The following is an 18,826-nucleotide window of genomic DNA, read 5'->3' as shown; positions in this document are numbered from 1 at the left end:
AATCTGTTTATAAGGTGAATGTTTTTGAAAACGTGTCTATAGGTTCCCTTCTGGTTACAGTGAACGCCACTGACCTGGATGAAGGAATGAACTCAGAGGTAACATACTCCTTCCGGAAAATTTCAGAGAAAGCTTCAGACATATTCCAGCTGGATTCTAAAACCGGGAAAGTGACATTGACGAGGCACCTAGACTTCGAAGAAAGTGAATTACATGAAATAGAGGTTGAAGCCCGCGACGGGAGAGGACTATCTGCTCGCTCAAGAATTTCGTTAGTTCTTATGGATGTAAATGATAACGCTCCGGAAATTACAATCACAACTCTCATCAGCTCGATCCCCGAAGACTCCTCGGAGGGAACTGTGATCGCCTTTTTAAAAGTACTAGACGCAGATTCAAGAGAGAATGGTGAGGTCACGTGCTCCATCCCAGTCAACCTCCCCTGTCGGTTACAGAAATTATTTGACAATTACTACAGTTTGGTGACAGACAGAACACTGGACAGGGAGCAGGTCTGGGATTACAATGTAACGATCACAGCCACAGACAGAGGGACTCCTGCTCTTTCCACAACCACGTTCTTCCTGTTGAAGGTTTTAGACAAAAACGACAATCCGCCTGTCTTCAGCCAGACACTCTACACCTCTTACATCACAGAGAATAATCCTAAAGGGGCTTCCATTTTCACATTAAAGGCAAACGATGCTGATTGGGAAGAGAACGCCAGAGTGACTTATTCTGTTACTGAAGGTCAAATTCAAGGAACTCCGTTCTCCTACTACATCTCCATTAACTCCGAGACTGGGGCTCTCTACGCTCTGCGCTCCTTCGATTACGAACAGTTCCGGGAGATTCGGTTCCAAGTGCAGGCTCAGGATGGGGGGTCCCCACCTCTCAGCAGTAATGTTTCCGTCACTATCTTTATACTGGATCAGAATGACAACAGCCCGCACATCTTACACCCCTCCTTTCCCACCGATGGCTCCACTGGAGTGGAGTTGGCCCCTCCCTCCTCCGAGCCGGGTTACCTGGTCACTAAGGTGGTGGCGGTGGATGCAGACTCCGGGCAGAACGCCTGGCTCTCCTACCAGCTGCTGAAGGCTACAGAGCCGGGGCTCTTCTCTGTGGGACTCCACAGCGGCGAGATCAGGACGGCGCGCTCCTTTCTCGACAAAGATGCGCTCAAGCAAAGTCTGGTGGTTTTAGTGAAGGACAACGGGCAGCCCCCTCTCTCTGCCACGGCCACTGTCACGGTGGTGGTGGCTGACAGCATCCCCGATATCCTCTCCGATTTAAGCAGCCTCTCAGCGCCTGCAGACCCGCAGACCAGCCTCACCTTGTATTTGGTGATCTCTGTGGCTTCCGTTTCCTGCTTGTTCTTTACCTTTCTCATAGTGTTAGTGGCGCTGAGGCTCCGCCGGTGGAGAAAGTCGCAGCTGTTTGACTCCTCGAGTGTGACTTTCAGTGGAGTTCCAGTCTCGCAGTTTGTGGGGCTCGATGGAGTCAGAGCTTTTCTTCACTCCTACTCACATGAGGTTTCTCTCACCATTGACTCCAGAAAGAATCAGCTGGACTTTCCCAATGGCAGTTGTTCAAATACCCTCACAGGTCAGCAGCCTTCTGAGAAATCAGGTCTTCTTTTAGTCGAAGAAGTTTCAAATATCAGTATTGACAATCAAGTCTCCCTTCAGGTGAGTTTCTTAAACCACAACTTTCTCTTTCATGTGGAAAGGCTTATTTCTTGGTGTGTTTTATATGTAATAGTTCCTGCAGAGCAACAGTTCATCATAGTATCCTGTAAATGAATGAAGTTTTACTTACTACACTATGCAATTATAAATAATTTTCTGATAATTGATTTTTAAGGTAAAGGCTACGCCTTTAATTTTGCTGTACAGTATTACTTTTCAAAACCTCAATGAGCGCTTACATGCAGTGGGTGAAAACCAATATACTATTATAGATATACTCATTTGACTTCTACTTTATCATATTTTACTTATGGCAGTATCTGGGGTCCAACCATCAGCTTGAGAAGTATTTATTTTCATACCAATGTGAATTGTAAAAAGCTCAAGTCAAATAATATACAAAAATATTTCCCCAAACTCAGAATAATCTGAAAAAAATTAAATGTCTTCTTACAATAATATCTGGATTAAACACTGTAATCTTGCCTTTGTGGGTCACAACTGAGAATACCAAATTCAGGACAAATTGCTGAGAAATAGGGAGGACACACCCCAAACTATTGGTTATTCTCCCATGAGATATACCAAACCAGCAACAAAAGTAAACTTCTATTTCACCACACTGACTAACAAGAACTCATAAAAGCAGTTTCTTTAGGCATTCCAGTCCTTGTATCACCAGCAAAAACACTAGACTTAAAGATGAACGTTATCAAGGGACACTGTGCCAGGCTGGGGAAGACGCTTAAGGAAATTGAGGTTCAGGTGATCTTCAGTGGGATTCTGCCTGTTCCTAGAGAAGGTCAACAAGATTATGTTGATCAACAGATGGCTCAGGCAGTGGTGCTATAAGGAGGACTTTGGCATATATGGCCACTGAGAAGCATTCATGGACAGAGGACTGTTCTCTCAGGATGGACTTCACCTGAGTAAGGAGGGAAACAGACATCTAGGATGGAGGCTGGCACAGCTGTTTAAGAGAGCTTTAAACTAGGAATTGTGGGGAGATGGTTGGGAGATGTCCAGGTAATCTCCACACTGGAATTTAACATTGAGAGGGAAGAAAATGAAGTAAGAAAGGATACAGCCCTGGGTATGAGAATGGACATAATGAGGAAGGGTAGTGTAGATAGCAGTCTAATAGGTGATATTGGTGGTAGAATGTCTGTGCCTAATCGGGTAAAGAATGTCACTGAAGCCAAACAGCAAAAATTAAGATGTTTGTACACTAATGCGAGGAGCCTAGGTAACAAAATGGAGGAACTAGAGCTACTGGTGCAGGAAGTGAAACCGGATATTATAGGGATAACAGAAACATGGTGGAATAGTAGTCATGACTGGAGTACAGGTATTGAGGGATAGCAGATACAATAGCAATAGACGTAAAGAACATAACAAGTGATAGAATGATAAGAAGAGTGTCGGGCAAAAAATCAAGGGAAAAGAACTACTAAAGCCTCCCCAAGATAGTGCTGGATGCGCAACAATGCAGATCCATTCTGGAATGTAAGACCATCTTAATTGTTGGAATAAGTAAACACTAATGGGATGGTGTGATCATGGAGACTAACTCCAAAACTGAGGACAAGTCAGTAAAACAAGGGCTGCAGAATTCCTGGATGCGATAGTATGATCCTTCATGAGAGTGAAGAACAACAAGACCGGAAGGCATTCAGATTGGTTGTGAGTAGTCAAGACCTCGTAGAAATGTGTAGGGACAACCTTGTTCAAGTGACAGAGTTAACATTCAAAACAAGATGACAAGGAAAACAAAAAGATCAGGGACTAGTTTATTTCAAAAGCTAACTTAAGAATTAAGGAAATTAGTTGGTGGGGTGGACGGGAACTGAAGAAATTATGATCAAGGCAGAGGAGCCGAATTACTTCAAAATCAAGGGAGACCACAATCAAACCACTCAAAACCGTGGGAAAATGCATAGCAGGAGTTAGACCATGTAGACACACCTCCAGAGAGGTATACAAAAAACCAAAAAGCCTACAAGAGTGGAAGATGGAAGGGATAACAAAGACTACCTATGAGTCAGAACATGTAGGAAAGGAAAAGCAAAAGCCAGTAATTGACTTGCAAAGGAAAAAAACCAATAAAAAAGTTCATAGCCAATAAAAAAGAAGAAAACAAAGAAAGAAGAAGGCGACCACTAAACACAGAGAGATGAGTTAAGCGGATAATCTAGCAGGCCCAATCCCAAACAAAATACTTTTCCCATCTTTAAAGAGGCAAGAGGACTAGAATAAGAGGAAACAAATGCGAAGAGGAGGAGATTATTGCCAGCACTGAGAGAGAAGCCAAACTCGAACAGCTAATGGTACAAATTGGGGGGGGCAATAATCTCATCCAGAATATTAAAGGAACGGCACATACTGAAATGCACAAGCCATTCCGCAAGAATGATAATTAATCATAAACCAGTGCTACGCACCAATCGAGAATGCAACAAGTCCGATTAAGAAGAAAAAAGGCGGATCTGATTACAGCCATAGTTTGACACTGTAGTAGTAAGGTCGTGGAAAAAAAATTGAAGAAGAAGTATAAGGACCAATTGAGTCAATGGTAATTGGACAAACAGGTTTTACACAAGGACATTGTGCAAGCAAACGACTCCTCTTGAAAGGAATAGATTTTAGACAAAGGAACACAGGGATCTAATGACCGCTGATTCAGTAAGACATTAATATGGTTCCCAGATCGGAATAAGCGAAATGGAAAACGAGGGACATTAAAACTGAAAAGTCAATTAAAGAACTGCCTAACAGGGCAGACACAAGGATACAGAAGTGAAGCAAGTGACCGAGGTAAGCTAGTGAGCCTCAGAGACGTGGGGATCAATCTTATTTAATTTTATACTGACCTGGACCAAAAGTGGAGTGCTAATAAGTTCCAGATGACACAGCCTGGGAGTTGCTAAATTACCAGAGAAGACGTGGATATCAATAAGAATCTGAGAACTTTAAACTGGAGTAATGAGTAATATGGAAAGTAATAGTGAAAATGCAAATCATGCAATTAGGAATAATAACCAAAATTTGTTAAATGGGACAGCATCAGTGGAATAACAGAGGAGCGATAAGCACCTAGGAGTATTGGTTGATGCACATGGATACAGAGTTCCAAAATGGTATAAGGCAGTAAGAGAAAACAATGCGGGGACGCATCAGTGAGGTATCCGGTAAAACAACGGAGTAGTCGGTAACAAGCATGGTAGACCTCAATCGGTTAATTGTGGTGCATACAAGGCACTGGTGAGACCTCATCTGGTATATTGTGTGCAGTTCTGGTCTCCCATGTTTAAGAAGGATGCATTCAAACTGGAACAGGTACAGAGAAGAGTTACTGGGATGACCTGAGGAATGGAAAACCTGTCTTATGAAAGAAGATTCAAAGAGCTTGGCTTGTTTAGCCTAACCAAAAGAAGACTGAGGAGAGATATGATTGCTCTTTATAAATATATCGGAGGGATAAATATCAGGGAGGGAGAGGAATTATTTAAGCTTAGTACCAATGTGGACACAAGAACAAATGGATATAAAATGGACATTAGGAAGTTTAGACTTGAAATTAGATGAAGGTTTTTAACCATTAGAGGACTGAAGTTCTGGAACAGCCTTCCAAGGGGAGTAGTGGGGGCAAAAGACATATCTGGCTTCAAGACTAAGCTTGATAAGTTTATGGAGGGGATGGGATAGCCTCATTTTGACAGTTAAGTGATCTTTGATTATTAGCAGGTAAATATGCCCAATGGTCTGTGATGGGAAGTTAGATGGGGGGGATCTGAGTTACTACAGAGAATTCTTTCCTGGGTGCTGGCTGGTGAGTCTTGCCCACATGCTTAGGGTTTAACTGGTCACCATATTTGGGGTTAGGAAGGAATTTTCCTCCAGGGCAGATTGGCAGAGGCCCTAGAGGTTTTTCGTCTTCCTCTGCAGCATGGAGTATGGGTCACTTGCTGGAGGATTCTCTGCATCTTGAAGTCTTTAAACCATGATTTGAAGACTTCAATAACTCGGGCATAGGTTAGGGGGTTGTTACAGGAGGGGGTGGTGAGATTCTGTGGCCTGCGTTGTGCAGGAGGTCAGACTAGATGATCATAATGGTCCCTTCTGACCTTAAAGTCTATGAGTCTATGAGTGGTTCTTTAAAACCAGTTTCATCAAGCAAAGGGTTCTTCTCATCCCAAAGGACCAGCCACACACCCAGGTCAATATACAACTCAGATATTACCCAAAAATCATGCTGTTGCCAATCCTTTAGTATCTAAAATCTAAGGATTTATTTATAAAAAAGAAAGATTAGAGTTAAAGCTAAATTAACTAATTAGATAAAATTAGATATTAGATGAAATTTACGTTTGCCTTTAGGAATAACTTCATCTAGACATCAGGCATAATCCAAGCAGAAGATGAGGAAGGGATGGATAATTGTGAGGTCTGTGTCGGAAACAAACATGCCTCACTTCTTTGCCATACAGACATGGCAGGAAAGACATTTTCTTGGCCTCCTCTAATAACCTGAGTGTCTGATGATCCCTTCGAGATGATCTCCGAACTGCCAAATGTATTAACAAATCTGGGGTTAAGTATATGCATGTAAAATTCTTAGTAATCTTTAGTTATCAAACCGCTTGGGTGAGAGTTTCTGCTAACTTTCTTTTCATAAGCAAATGAGAACAAGAGGTTCCTCCCCTTGTGTTTAAATGAAGGAGTGAAGTATCTACTGATACAGTTAGGTGAATTTTCCAGTAACAGTTAATAAGTTATAACTTAACACTCCTGATCTTCGCTATATGTTCTCTTACTTCCAAGTAGTAATAAGATAATTTTGTATTTATATCTATATCTATTGGAAAGGGGCGGGGGGAGGGGCTAAAGGTCTCCTTGTGAGAACACCATGACATGCATTCTAAGGATGCCAACTGAATTTTAAATATTTCTTTCTAAAATTAGTTTCCGGTGGATTATGCCTTAGTTTTTAATTGACTGCGACTTCCGATGTATAATTTCATTTTAATTATTTTTAAAGTTGCTCTTTTCTCTGAGATAGACTCTGATCTGCTTGCCTTAGACAACAGTTTAAGTTATTTAAAATTAATGTCATAGTTCCATATTAAAGCCAGAAATTAAGTTCTGAGTAAGGGTTTGGTTATAGTAATGAAGATTATTATTAATGTATCTTTATTAGCTATAATGTTTGGAGTCTATTTTCTTCGATATCCAGAAACAGTTTATCTTACCTCCGAGAAAATATTTAATAGGCATATACAAGATCTCAAAGAAATATGGGTAAATGGGGTCTTATTCCCGAATGGGAACTTGTTGGAATATTCAGAAAGCGAGGGCATTTATTTTCAGAAGCTCCGTTTTTCTACGTTGAATCAAACTGTCCAGTTATACCCCAAATGAAAATGCGATGAGTAAGTTTATCGGTATAAATTTGCTTGCATTTCGAGCACTGTTGTATCGGTTGGTTTGACAAAGATATTTTTTTGTTTTAAGTAGTTCTTTACATTATTTTACCTTCGACATTTATTCAAATAAATTGGGGGTCAGTTAGTCTCTATTCAGCGCCATATAGTTGCATTATCGAGATCCGCCTAGCTGCAGATCTCCGGCTGAAACGCAGAGTGTCGCTGTTGGCCAATGAGGGAGCGGCTGGGGCTCCATTGCAGATTCCGGCAGTATCGCAGTCAGCCTGTGCAGAGCCGAGAGGAGACATAGCAGAGACATATCCACACAGACTCGCTGAAAACATCAGTCTCTGACAGGCGTTTCCAATGAAATATTGAGAAGAGAAGCAATTTTATTTATTCAACCGTATCGCAGAAGGCTTCAATTTAGCTGGAATCTAAAACTCCCAGTCCGTTCGGAATGGACGAGGAGAACAATGCAGCGACATTAAGAGGGACATGGATAAAAACAAGAGACAGAACCAGGGGTCGGAGATACGAATGGCAAGTACTGTATTTTCACTTCTTATTCTCGTTGTTCTGCCCGACGCTCTCTGAGCAGCTTCGCTATGCGATTCCTGAGGAAATGGCCACAGGTTCCCTTGTGGGGAACCTTACCAAGGATTTGGGGATGAATGCCAGAGGACTGTCATCCCGAAGCCTCCGTATTGTCTCTAGTTCAAAAAGGCAGTATTTCGTCATTGGTGCAGAAACTGGAAACCTAAATGTAAATGACAGAATAGACCGAGAAGAAATATGTGGAAAATCTCCCCTTTGTGTTCTAAATCTCGAAACGGTAATTGAAAACCCTTTCAACGTTTTTCATGTGATTGTAGAAATCCAAGATATTAACGATAATCCGCCGTATTTCACCAGAAGCAATGCTGATTTTAAAATAAGTGAGTCCGCGCTACCCGGGGCTCGGTTTCCATTAGAAATGGCTCAAGATCCCGATGTTGGGATCAACACAGTACAGAATTACCAGCTCAGCCAGAATCAGTACTTTGTCTTGTCAGTGAAGGAGAGCACAAATGGCAATAAATACGCAGAATTAGTTCTGGGTAAGCATTTGGATCGGGAGAAGCAAAGTTCCCATCACTTGACGTTTACGGCTGTGGATGGGGGGGACCCGGTCAGAACTGGGACTGTTCAGATAAGGATTAATGTCACTGACGCCAATGACAATCCTCCCGTATTTACTGAAGAGATCTACAAAGTCAGCCTGAGTGAAAATCTACCACGGGGCTTCTTAGTGCTTCAGGTAAAAGCCACTGATAAAGATGAAGGCTTACATGCAAAGATTGTCTACTCTTTTAGCAACATGCCCGACAGTATTTCCAAACTATTCAAGATGGATCCTGATAACGGAGAAGTTATAACTAAATGGAATCTGGATTATGAAATCGCAAACAACTTCTTATTGGATGTGGAAGCGACCGACGGCGGAGGTCTGACTGCTCACTGTAAACTTCAAATAGAAATTCTTGACGAGAATGACAATGCCCCAGAGATAACGCTGACATCTGTGTCCAGTATAGCCCCTGAAGACTCTTTGGCGGGGACACTGATAGCTTTGATCAATATCATTGATCAAGATTCTGCTGAAAACGGAAACGTAATTTGTCATTTAGAAGAAAAATTGCCTTTTAAAATAATATCCTCTTCTAATAACTACTACAAACTCGTCACAGACAGCACCCTGGACAGAGAACGGACCCCGGAGTACAATATCACAATCACAGCCACAGACAAAGGCTCTCCCCCGCTCTCCACCCAGAAAACTATCCTGTTGCAGATCTCGGATATCAATGACAACGCCCCGGTCTTTGAGAAACCTTCCTACCCCGCCTATGTGCCAGAGAACAATCCCTCGGGGGTCTCTATTTTCAGTGTAAAAGCCTCAGACCGAGATCTGGACCGGAACGCCCGAGTCACTTACTCCATCCTGAGCAGCAACCTCCAGGAGGTGCCTCTCTCTTCCTACATCTCCATTAACTCCCAGACCGGAGCTATCTATGCGCAGCGCTCCTTCGACTACGAGCAATTCCGGGAGTTTGAAGTGCAAGTACAGGCCCAAGACGGCGGGTCCCCGCCTCTCAGCAGCAATGTCACCGTCAGGGTTTTATTCTGGATCAAGAATGGATAACGCCCCTCGCATTCATGTACCCTTCCCGTGGTGAGCCGATGGCCTCCGCCTTGTTCGAGATGGTCCCCTCGCTCGGCCGAGGCAGCGTTATCTGGTAAGCAAGGTGTTGGGCGGTGGATGCTTGACCTCAGACACAATGCCTGGCTCTCCTTACATCTGCTCCAGTCACGGAACCGACGCTGTTCAGCATGGGGCTGCACACCGGGGAGATCCGGACAGCCCGCGCCTTTGCGGACAGAGATGCTGTGAAGCACAGGCTGGTCACCCTGGTGAAGGATAACGGGCAGCCGCCTCTGTCAGCCACAGTGACTCTCAACCTGGTGTTTGCGGAAAACTTCCAAGAGGCTCTTCCGGAAATGAGCGACCAATCGGATGACTCGGCATCTCAGTCTGATTTACAGTTTTACTTAGTGTTGGCTTTAGCCTTGATCTCATTTTTGTTCCTCCTGACAGTGACACTGGCCATTGTGATGAAATTGCGAAGGTCAGGAAAAGCCACTGTTCTTCGATGTTTGAATTCTGACATTTATTCCAAAGACCATCCCAGTTATCCACCGAACTACTGCGATGGGACTTTACCTTATTCCTATAATCTCTGTTTAGCCACAACTACCAGTGATAATGGCCTTAATTTCTTGAAAACCGATGTTCAGAATGATACACCAGGGAATATTCTTTGCATAAATAACTCTAGAATGTTGTATCTGAGCAGCAACCGTAACGACCCAAACTCTCAATATGAAACTCTACCAAAGGTGAGCGAATGAACTGATCCGTTAGTGTTCTTTTTAATATTTGCCATGTCTCAGTATTTTTAAAGGAAACTTGATTATTGATTATCTTAATTAAAATGTTTAGTATCTAAAAGATTGTGTGTTAATCCCCAAGAAGTATTTTTCGTTTTGTGTTTTATGTTTTTGTTGACGTAGCATTTAGTTGGAGGTTGTGAATTTTTGAGAAGTGTATTTTGATATGATTGTGATATTTGCCTGCCAAGTTCCAGCTCATGCCAAGGTTCCATGTTTTAACTGAGACCTGACAGATACAGAGCTGGAATCTGTGTAGCTCACTTGTCGGTTAATATTGATAAAGTAGGTATTAGAATTAAAAGAAAGTGTTTAGACTGTATTGACTGCATGTGAGTTCTTGTCTGCATTAAGCTTACTTGTTATATCTATGTTCCATATTATAAGGTAACATTTGAGCCGTTGTATTGTGAGCCTCCGTGACGGTATGAATTGCCAGTGGAAGAGGGATATCAGTTAGCGTGAAGAGAGTCTCTTGTACTGTAATTATGCCCATCTTTAAAGAGGAGACCCATGAATATCAGACATTCCAAGGGGTCATTCATTCTAAGGGATCATTTTAAGGAGCTCTATTACTGTGTGAAACCACCACCTTTTGGACTTACATGTTCCTATTTATTCTTTAATTAGTACTTTTTTTTAAGTATCAGAGGGGTAGCTGTGTTAGTCTGGATCTGTAAAAGCAGCAAAGAGTCCTGTGGCATATTGGACAAACAGACATATTGGAGCATGAGCTTTTGTGGGTGAATACCACTTCATCGGATGCATGTAGTGGAAATTTCTAGGGGCAGGTATATATATATGCGAGCAAGAAACAGGCTAGAGATAACGAGGTTAATTCAATCAGGGAGGATGAGGCCCTCTTCTAGCAGTTGAGGTGTGAAAACCAAGGGAGGAGAAACTGCTTTTGTAGTTGGCTAGCCATTCACAGTCTTTGTTCAATCCTGAGCTGACGGTGTCAAAAATTTTTAAGTTCTTTTTTAAGTGTAAGCTAAAGTGTTTTATCCTTTTTAGAGAAAAATAGATCTTTTAAAAATGTACTTTTGGCCTTTAGACTATTGTTGTGTCCTTTATTTGTTAGTATCCTAGTATCTCAGCAAGAGGTGCTATAATATAGAAATGTGCTGGACTGTGGCTTTAAGTTGTTTAGCGGATATATGTTTTGGTGTAAAGGTTTATTACTTAACACATTTGCAGTGGTATTTATTGCACAATAGCAGATGATTATTCATGATGTACCAGTATTCCAGTGGCTCTGCACATGTACACACGTAACCTGATATTCACTTTCACTGTTCCCTAGCAGCATTTGATTAGAATGGAATATCATTTTATCTGTCTTTACATGAGGAATACTATCTATAAAGTTGTTCATTAATCGTAGCAGGTGCTTCATTCCAGGGCAAGTGATGTTACATATGGAACTGGCATGTTTGTGGATGAGGTGTTCCTCGTTCCATATCATATGTAAATATGATTATGGAGTAAAACTTGGTTCCAGAGGAGCCCTGGCTCATTCTATTCAATCTATTTTTTTTCACTTTTTGTGATGTGGACAGTACATTAAATGAGAGAAAATATTTATAAGACCATTACCTCAATTATGTCACAGTATTTTCTGGGCAGCTCTTTCAACTTCTCCCTCAGAAATAGCTCTAATTTCTTTGTTCTCTCATAAAAAAGAAAATTCAAAAATCTGTTTTGTCATACAAAATAATATATTAAAAATAAATTAGGTTGCCAAGTGACATGTTTTATAGTGTGGAAATGTCAAAGTTAAGGTTGCCAATGCAACCCTGTTGTGAATATATAGTATGGTACAGCATTTTATTTCATGGTCATATGCTACTTTTTATTAAGAGGTCATGCCTCACTCAGAACCTGTAAATTGAACAGTGAATTAGTCAGTGTTCTGCAATGAACTAATCAAGGACTCACTGAGTGCAGAAGTTGAACAATGTGCAGTGAAGGTGGCAATGATCTGGTGGGATCATGCAGGAACAGGGAGGCCTCCTGATTCATACTGAGAAAGTAGGGCAATCAGCTAGTTATCTTAGGTGTCTGTACCCAAACTCAAGAAGTCTGGTAAACACACAGGAAGAATTGGAATTCCTGCCACAGTCAAGGAACTATGAAGTGATTGGAATAACAGGGACTTGGTGGGGTAACTCATATAACTGGAGCACTGTCATGGATGGATATAAACTGTTCAGAAAGGAGAGGCCGGGGAGAAAAGGTGGAGGAGTTGCATTGTATGTAAGAGAGCAGTATGTTTGCTCAGAGCTCCAGTATGAAACTGGAGAAAAGCCTGTTAATAGTCTTCGGGTCAAATTTAGAGGTGAGAACAACAAGGGTGATGTTGTGGTGGGCATCTGCAATAGATCACCAGACCAGGAGGGTGAGTTAGACAAGGCTTTTTTTGGACAACTAAGAGAATTTTCCAGATCACAGGCCCTGGTTCTCATGGGAGACTTCCATCACCCTGACATCTGCTAGGAGAACAATATTGCAGTGCACAGACAATCCAGAAAGTTTTTGTAGAGTGTTGGGGACAACTTCCTGGTGCAAGTTCTGGAGGAACCAACTAGAGGCCATGCTCCTCTTGATCTGCTGCTCACAAACAGGGGAGAATTGGTAGGGGAAGTAGAAGCTGGTGTCAACCTGGGCAGCAGTGACCATGAGATGGTTAAGATCAGGATCATGACAAAAGGAAGAAAGGCAAGCAGCAGAATACAGACTCTGAACTTCAGAAAAGCAGACTTTGACTTCCTCAGGGAACTAATGGGCAGGATCCCTGGGAGGCTAATATGAGAGGGAAAGGAGTCCAGGAGAGCTGGCTGTATTTTAAAGAAGCCGTATTGAGGGCACAGGAACAAACCATCCCCATGTGCAGATAGAATAGCAAATATGGCAGGTGACCAGCTTGGCTTAACCATGAAATCTTTGGTGAGCTTAAACAAAAAAAGGAAGCTTACAAGAAGCGGAAACTTGGACAGATGACTAGGGAGGAGTATAAAAATATTGCTCAAGCATGTAGGGATGTAATCAGGAAGGCAAAATTGGAGTTGCAGCTAGCTGGGATGTGAAGGGTAACAAGAAGGGCTTCTACAGGTATGTTAGCAACAAGAAGGTGGTCAGGGAAAATGTGGGACCCTTACTGAATGGGGGAGGCAACCTAGGGATAAATGATGTGGAAAAAGCTGAAGTACTCAATGCTTTTTTTGCCTCTGTCTTCACAGACGAGGTCAGCTCCCAGAGTGCTGCACTGAGCAGCACAGTATGGGGAGGAGGTGAGTAGCCCACAGTTGTGAAAGAACAAGTTAAGGACTATTTAGAAAAACTGGACATGCACAAGTCCATGGGGCCAGATGGAATGCATCCAAGGGTGCTGAGGGAGTTGGCTCATGTGATTGCAGAGCCATTGGCCATTATCTTTGAAAACTCATGGCTAATGGGGGAGGTCTCAGATGATTGGAAAAAGGCAAATATAATGACCATCTTTAAAAAAGGAAAGAAGGAGAATCTGAGGAACTACAGACTGGTCGGCCTCACCTCTGTCTCCAGAAAAATCATGGAGTAGATCCTCAAGGAATCCATTCTGAAGCACTTGGAGGAGAGGAAGGTGATCAAGAACAGTCAACATAGATTCACCAAGGGCAAGTCATGCCTGACTAACCTGATTGCCTTCTATGATGAGATAACTGGCTCTGTGGTTATGGGGAAAGTGGTGAATATGATATATCTAGACTTTATCAGAGCTTTTGATACAGTGTCCAGAGTATTCTTGCCAGCAAGTTAAAGAAGTGTGGATTAGATGAATGAACTAGAAAGTGGATAGAAATCTGGCTAGACGTTGGGCTCAACAGGTAGTGATCAATGGCTCTGTGTCTGCTGGTAGCCGGTATCAAGGGGATTACCCCAGGCGTTGGTCCTGGGGCCAGTTTTGTTCAATATCTTTATTAATGATCTGGATGATGGGACGAATTGCACCCTCAACAAGTTCACAGATGACACTGAGCTGGGGGAAGAGGTAGATTTGCTGGAGGGTAGGGATAGGGTCCAGAGTGACCTATACAAATTGGAGGATTGGGCCAAAAGAAATCTGATGAGGTTCAACAAGGGCAAGTGCAAAGTCCTGCACTTAGGATGGAAGACTTCCATGCACTGCTACAGGCTAGGGACTGACTGGCTAAGCGGCAGTTCTGCAGAAAAAACCTGGGCAGTACAGTGGATGAGAAGCTAGATATGAGCCAAAAGTGTGCCCTTGTTTCCAAAAAGGCTAACAGCATATTGGGCTGCATTAGTAGGAACATTGCCAGCAGATTGAGGGAAATGATTATTCCCCTCTATTGGCACTGATGAGGCCACATCTGGAGTGTAGCATCCAGTTTTGCTGCCCTCCCCCCGCCCAGTACAGAAAGGATGTGGACAAATTGGAGAGAGTCCAGCAGAGGACAACAAAAATTATTAGGAGTCTGGGGCACATGAGTTATGAGGAGAGCCTGAGGGAACTGGTCTTATCTAGTCTGCAGAAGAGAAAAGTAAGGGGGGATTTGATAGCAGCCTTCAACTACCTGAAGGAGGGTTCCAAAGAGGATGGAGCTAGGCTGCTCTCAGTGGTGGCAGATGACAGAACAAGGAGCAATGGTCTCAAGTTGCAGTGGGGGAGGTCTTCTGAGTGCTTGATTTCACAACTTTAATATTCCTTTAATGTAGGGTTCAGCTTTTGATGTTTCCATTTCTCAATGTATATTCCTAGGTTTTTTTAAAAAAATAATTTTGGGGAAAAATCAGAAATTCTGTTGTGTGGAACCATATTAACCTGCCACATGGGTCATCAGCAAGGTTGCAACCTTCAAAGCCACAATGTTATCCTCTCTGTGGACCAACCACTAAAGAGGGAAGAGACAAACATTTCCCCAGTGGGTTTCACAGCTATATGCTAGACAGCAGAGGACTGCTGAAACTCAGAAATTCTGTGTTTGGTTCCAACTTCTGAAGAAAAGTGTGCTGTAGTGATTACAGACCCTTCCTCCCTGTTCTTCCCCAAGCAAACCCTTTCTGAGCTTTTCGCCTCCAGCCTGTACTTCTCCCCGTCATTCTCAAAGCCCTGCTGTCATCTCAGTCTCCCACAATCCCTGTGTATTCAAGTGAGGCTACCCCTTCTTCAGTCTGTGTTTGTGCTTGTAAGAGGGGCCATAAGATCACAACAGAGACAGTCTCCTTTCTCTCAGTTCCACTTCTATGTCCATCTGCACAGCAGAGACCCTTGTGCTGGTCCAACACCTTGTGCAGTTTATTTATATATGAGTCCCACCATCTTCACCACATACATAGCACCTTTCCAAGCTAGAGGAGAGCACTCTCTCTCTCCCTCTCACTGCCTGCTTTCCCCCTTTTCATTTCCGTCCTGTGCCTATTCATGGGATCTGGCTAATGGCTTTATTAGCCTTTCTGCCTTGTCCCAACCATAAATGAAGCACAGGTCTGCCTCCTCAACTCCAATCTGCTATGCCTGATTGGAGCTGCTGTGAACAGAGTGATGACTCAGGGTTTCATACCTAGCACTCTATCATAGTCACGCAGTGGTGGTGACACGTGCATGTAGAATCTCTGTGGTGATAGATCGTTCTCTATTCAGAGAGAATCTTTAGAGAATAGAGCGGCCTGCTTCTAAACCTCTACTGAGAATGTGCGAACTCTAATTTTTCATAAGTTTATAACTCAGCTAAATGCTTGCAGATCTGCACAGGGACTGCAAAAGGCACAATCCTAATACTACGGTGCCCACCCAGTAAATTTTCCCTGATCAAAAGCATCGGGTCAGGAGAGCTTCTCAATTAAATGGTTCTACGAATTTTTTCAATCTGAGAAAAACGATGTTTTCCCCTAATTCCATTCTCAGAAATGGATGAACTGTTTTAGCTGAAGGTTGAAAAACATTCAGCCTGAGGCAGCATGGCAAATTTTAGTCCAAAGAATAACATTTGACAAAGTTTAGCAACTGAAAAGAGAGTTTTATAATGGCAAAAGTTAAGCACTCCCAAATAGGCATTGCTGCCAGTTCTAGTTTTAAGGAATTAATTAAATTATTGTATATACAGAATATTTAACCTTCTTTTTTGCTTAATAAGTTGTTTAAAGATAAGTTTCATACCCTTTATATGTTCACCGAACATTAGTCAACTTATGTATGAGGTGAATGAATGAATACTAGTTTCACCCATATGAATGTCTCCATTGACTAAACGGGTGTTGAATCAGCCCCAGAATGAGACAGAATTCCCGTAGAAATAGAAGTAGCTGGACATGTTATTTACAGGGCCGGCTCTAATTTTTTTGCCGCCCCAAGCAAAAAAGGAGAGCGCAGCCCTGCGGTACCCCGCCCCCGCGAGTGCTGCGCCACCAAAACCCCGCCCCCGAGCGCCACTCTGGCCGAAAGCCCGCCCCCTCCGAGCGCCGGGCTGCCCCAAAGTCCCACGCCCCCTCTAAGCGCCGCAGCAGCCCCGGCCTCCTCCGAGCACCACGCTGCCCGAAACCCCGCCCCTGAGCACCACCGCTGCCCGAAGCCCCGACCCCCGAGCGCCACGCTGCCCGAAACCCCGACCCCGTTAGAGCCCCGTGCCAAGGCCCCGCCCCCTCTGTAAGCCCCAAGCCCCCACCCCACTTTGAGGGCCCTGCGCCAGACCCTGCCCTCCCAGCGCCGCACCAAGCCCCTGCCCTCATAGCGCCGGCGGCGGAAACAAAAACAAACAAAAAAAACGCTCCAGCGCTGCCTCGATGAACCAAAAAAAACCCAAAAAACAGAAACCCAGCATCGCCCTGCCCCAAGGTGCTGACTCAAGCACACGCTTGGTCCGCTGGTGCCTGGAGCCAGCCCTGTTGTGGCTAGTTCTCTGAAAATATCCGTTCAATCTGCAGTGGTGGTCAAAAAAGCAAACAGAATTTTGGGAATCATTAAGAAAGAGCTAGGTTATAAGACAGAAAATATAATATTGCTGCTATATAAATCCATGGTACACCCATACCATGAATACTGGGTCCAGATGTGCTCACCCTATCTTAAAAAATATATATTGGAATTGGAAAAGGTTCAGAAAGGGGCAGCAGAAATGATTAGGGGTATGGAATGGCTTCTGTGTGAGGAGAGATTAATAAGACTGGGACTTTTCAGCTTGTAAAAGAGACAATTAAGGGGGAATATGATTGAGGTCTATAAAATTATGACTGGCGTAGAGAAAGTAAATAAGGAAGTGTTATTTAATTCTTTGCATAACATAAGAACTAGAGGTAACCAAATGAAATTAAAAGGCAGCAGGTTTAAAACAAACAAAATGGAGTATTTTTCACTGTACATTTTTCCAATGTACAGTCAGTCTGTGGAACTCTTTGCCAGAGATTGTTGTGAAGGCCAAGACTATAACAGAGTTCAAAAAAGAACTAGATAAATTCACGGAAGATAGGTTTGTTGGGGGGGGAAAAAAGCTCCAAGTAACTGGCAATATGGCGTGGGGTCAAAAGTTTACATTCTCAGGCTTACTAGTGCCCTCGGATTGCCCCTCGGGCTAATCCATATGTTCCATTGAAGCTAGCATGAGTACATGTGATCATTTATTATTTTCTTTTGTTCTTTTGTTTATGGTACAAGATGTAATCGACCAAGGGGGGTCAGTAGTCTGGGTAGAGGATACAGTTAATTAAAGGATCCGGTAGTTAATGAATTGTAGATGATGAATTGTAGCACCTGTGAAAATTTCTGTAAACAACTAGGGTATAAAAGACATGATAAAGGATAGTGATTCGTGCATGATTTGAGACTTGTATCTCCTGCACCTTATTTGATTTCAAATAAAGAGACTTGCTTCTCCACTCCGGTGTGATTATTGGGGATACGCACACCAGGCAAACGAACCCTAACTGTTGCCCACTGCAACAGCTTTGGCGAGCCAGGCAGGAGGTCCAAGGCTGAAAATTAGCCTTGCCCGGACCCTCTCCGGTGGCCGATGGATTGAGATAGTCACTGACACCCAGAGCGCACCGGTGATTTCATCAGGGGCCTCGGCGAAGTCTGGTTCGATCAACCCCAGGAGGCACAACGGTGCAATGCCCCAGAAGGTGGAGAAGCTTTGGTCCCGAGCGATGGCGAGGAACTGGTCTTGCGGACGAGGTAGGATTTAATTTAAAGGGTTTAATCTGTCACCTGTTAGGACCTGGGGACGCCCAGGATCTCCTGGTAAGGAATGGGACAGGACAGTCAAAGGATAAGGTAGCGTGCACGCCTTTAGAATGCATTCTGGTTAATTGGTGGAAAATCTTTGGAATGGATCCACTAACTAAAGGTAAACTAAAAAAATATTGTACAATAGACTGGCCTCAGTACCAGCTCAAGGACCAGGAAAAGGTGGCCACCGGAGGGTTCAGTTAATTATAATACGATCCTCCAACTTCTCTTATTTTGTCAGCAAACTAATAAATGGAATGAGCATATGTATGGTCAGATATTTCTGTCGTTATGGAACAGAACAGATATTTTGAAGCAATGTAATATGGTTCCAACAGGCTTAGGAAAAAGTTGTGAAAATGTTCAAAACTCATTATCTACTGTAATAGCAGGGTCACATTTGGCCACAGCACCCCCACCGTATGGTGACAAAGTCCCCTCAGCCCCGCCAGTTGAGCCCTCCACAGGTTTGTACCCTTTGATTACTGAACCTTTTAATC

The 18,826-nt window shown here is 43.2% G+C and overlaps 1 protein-coding gene and 1 pseudogene across 5 annotated transcripts in view; both read left to right on the top strand.

The window, feature by feature from the left end:
* LOC116820233 (protocadherin gamma-A4-like) overlaps positions 1-18,826 on the top strand; it is a 393,116-nt gene that overhangs the window by 66,968 nt on the left and 307,322 nt on the right. The window lies entirely within an intron of this gene.
* LOC116820225 (protocadherin gamma-B5-like) lies at positions 7,575-10,066 on the top strand (annotated as a pseudogene).

This window comes from Chelonoidis abingdonii, chromosome 7 (genome assembly GCF_003597395.2).
Source record: "Chelonoidis abingdonii isolate Lonesome George chromosome 7, CheloAbing_2.0, whole genome shotgun sequence".
In the NCBI taxonomy this organism is placed as follows: domain Eukaryota; kingdom Metazoa; phylum Chordata; order Testudines; family Testudinidae; genus Chelonoidis; species Chelonoidis abingdonii.
The sequence above is the reverse complement of the archived record's forward strand: the minus strand, read 5'-3'. Positions and strand labels throughout refer to the sequence as shown.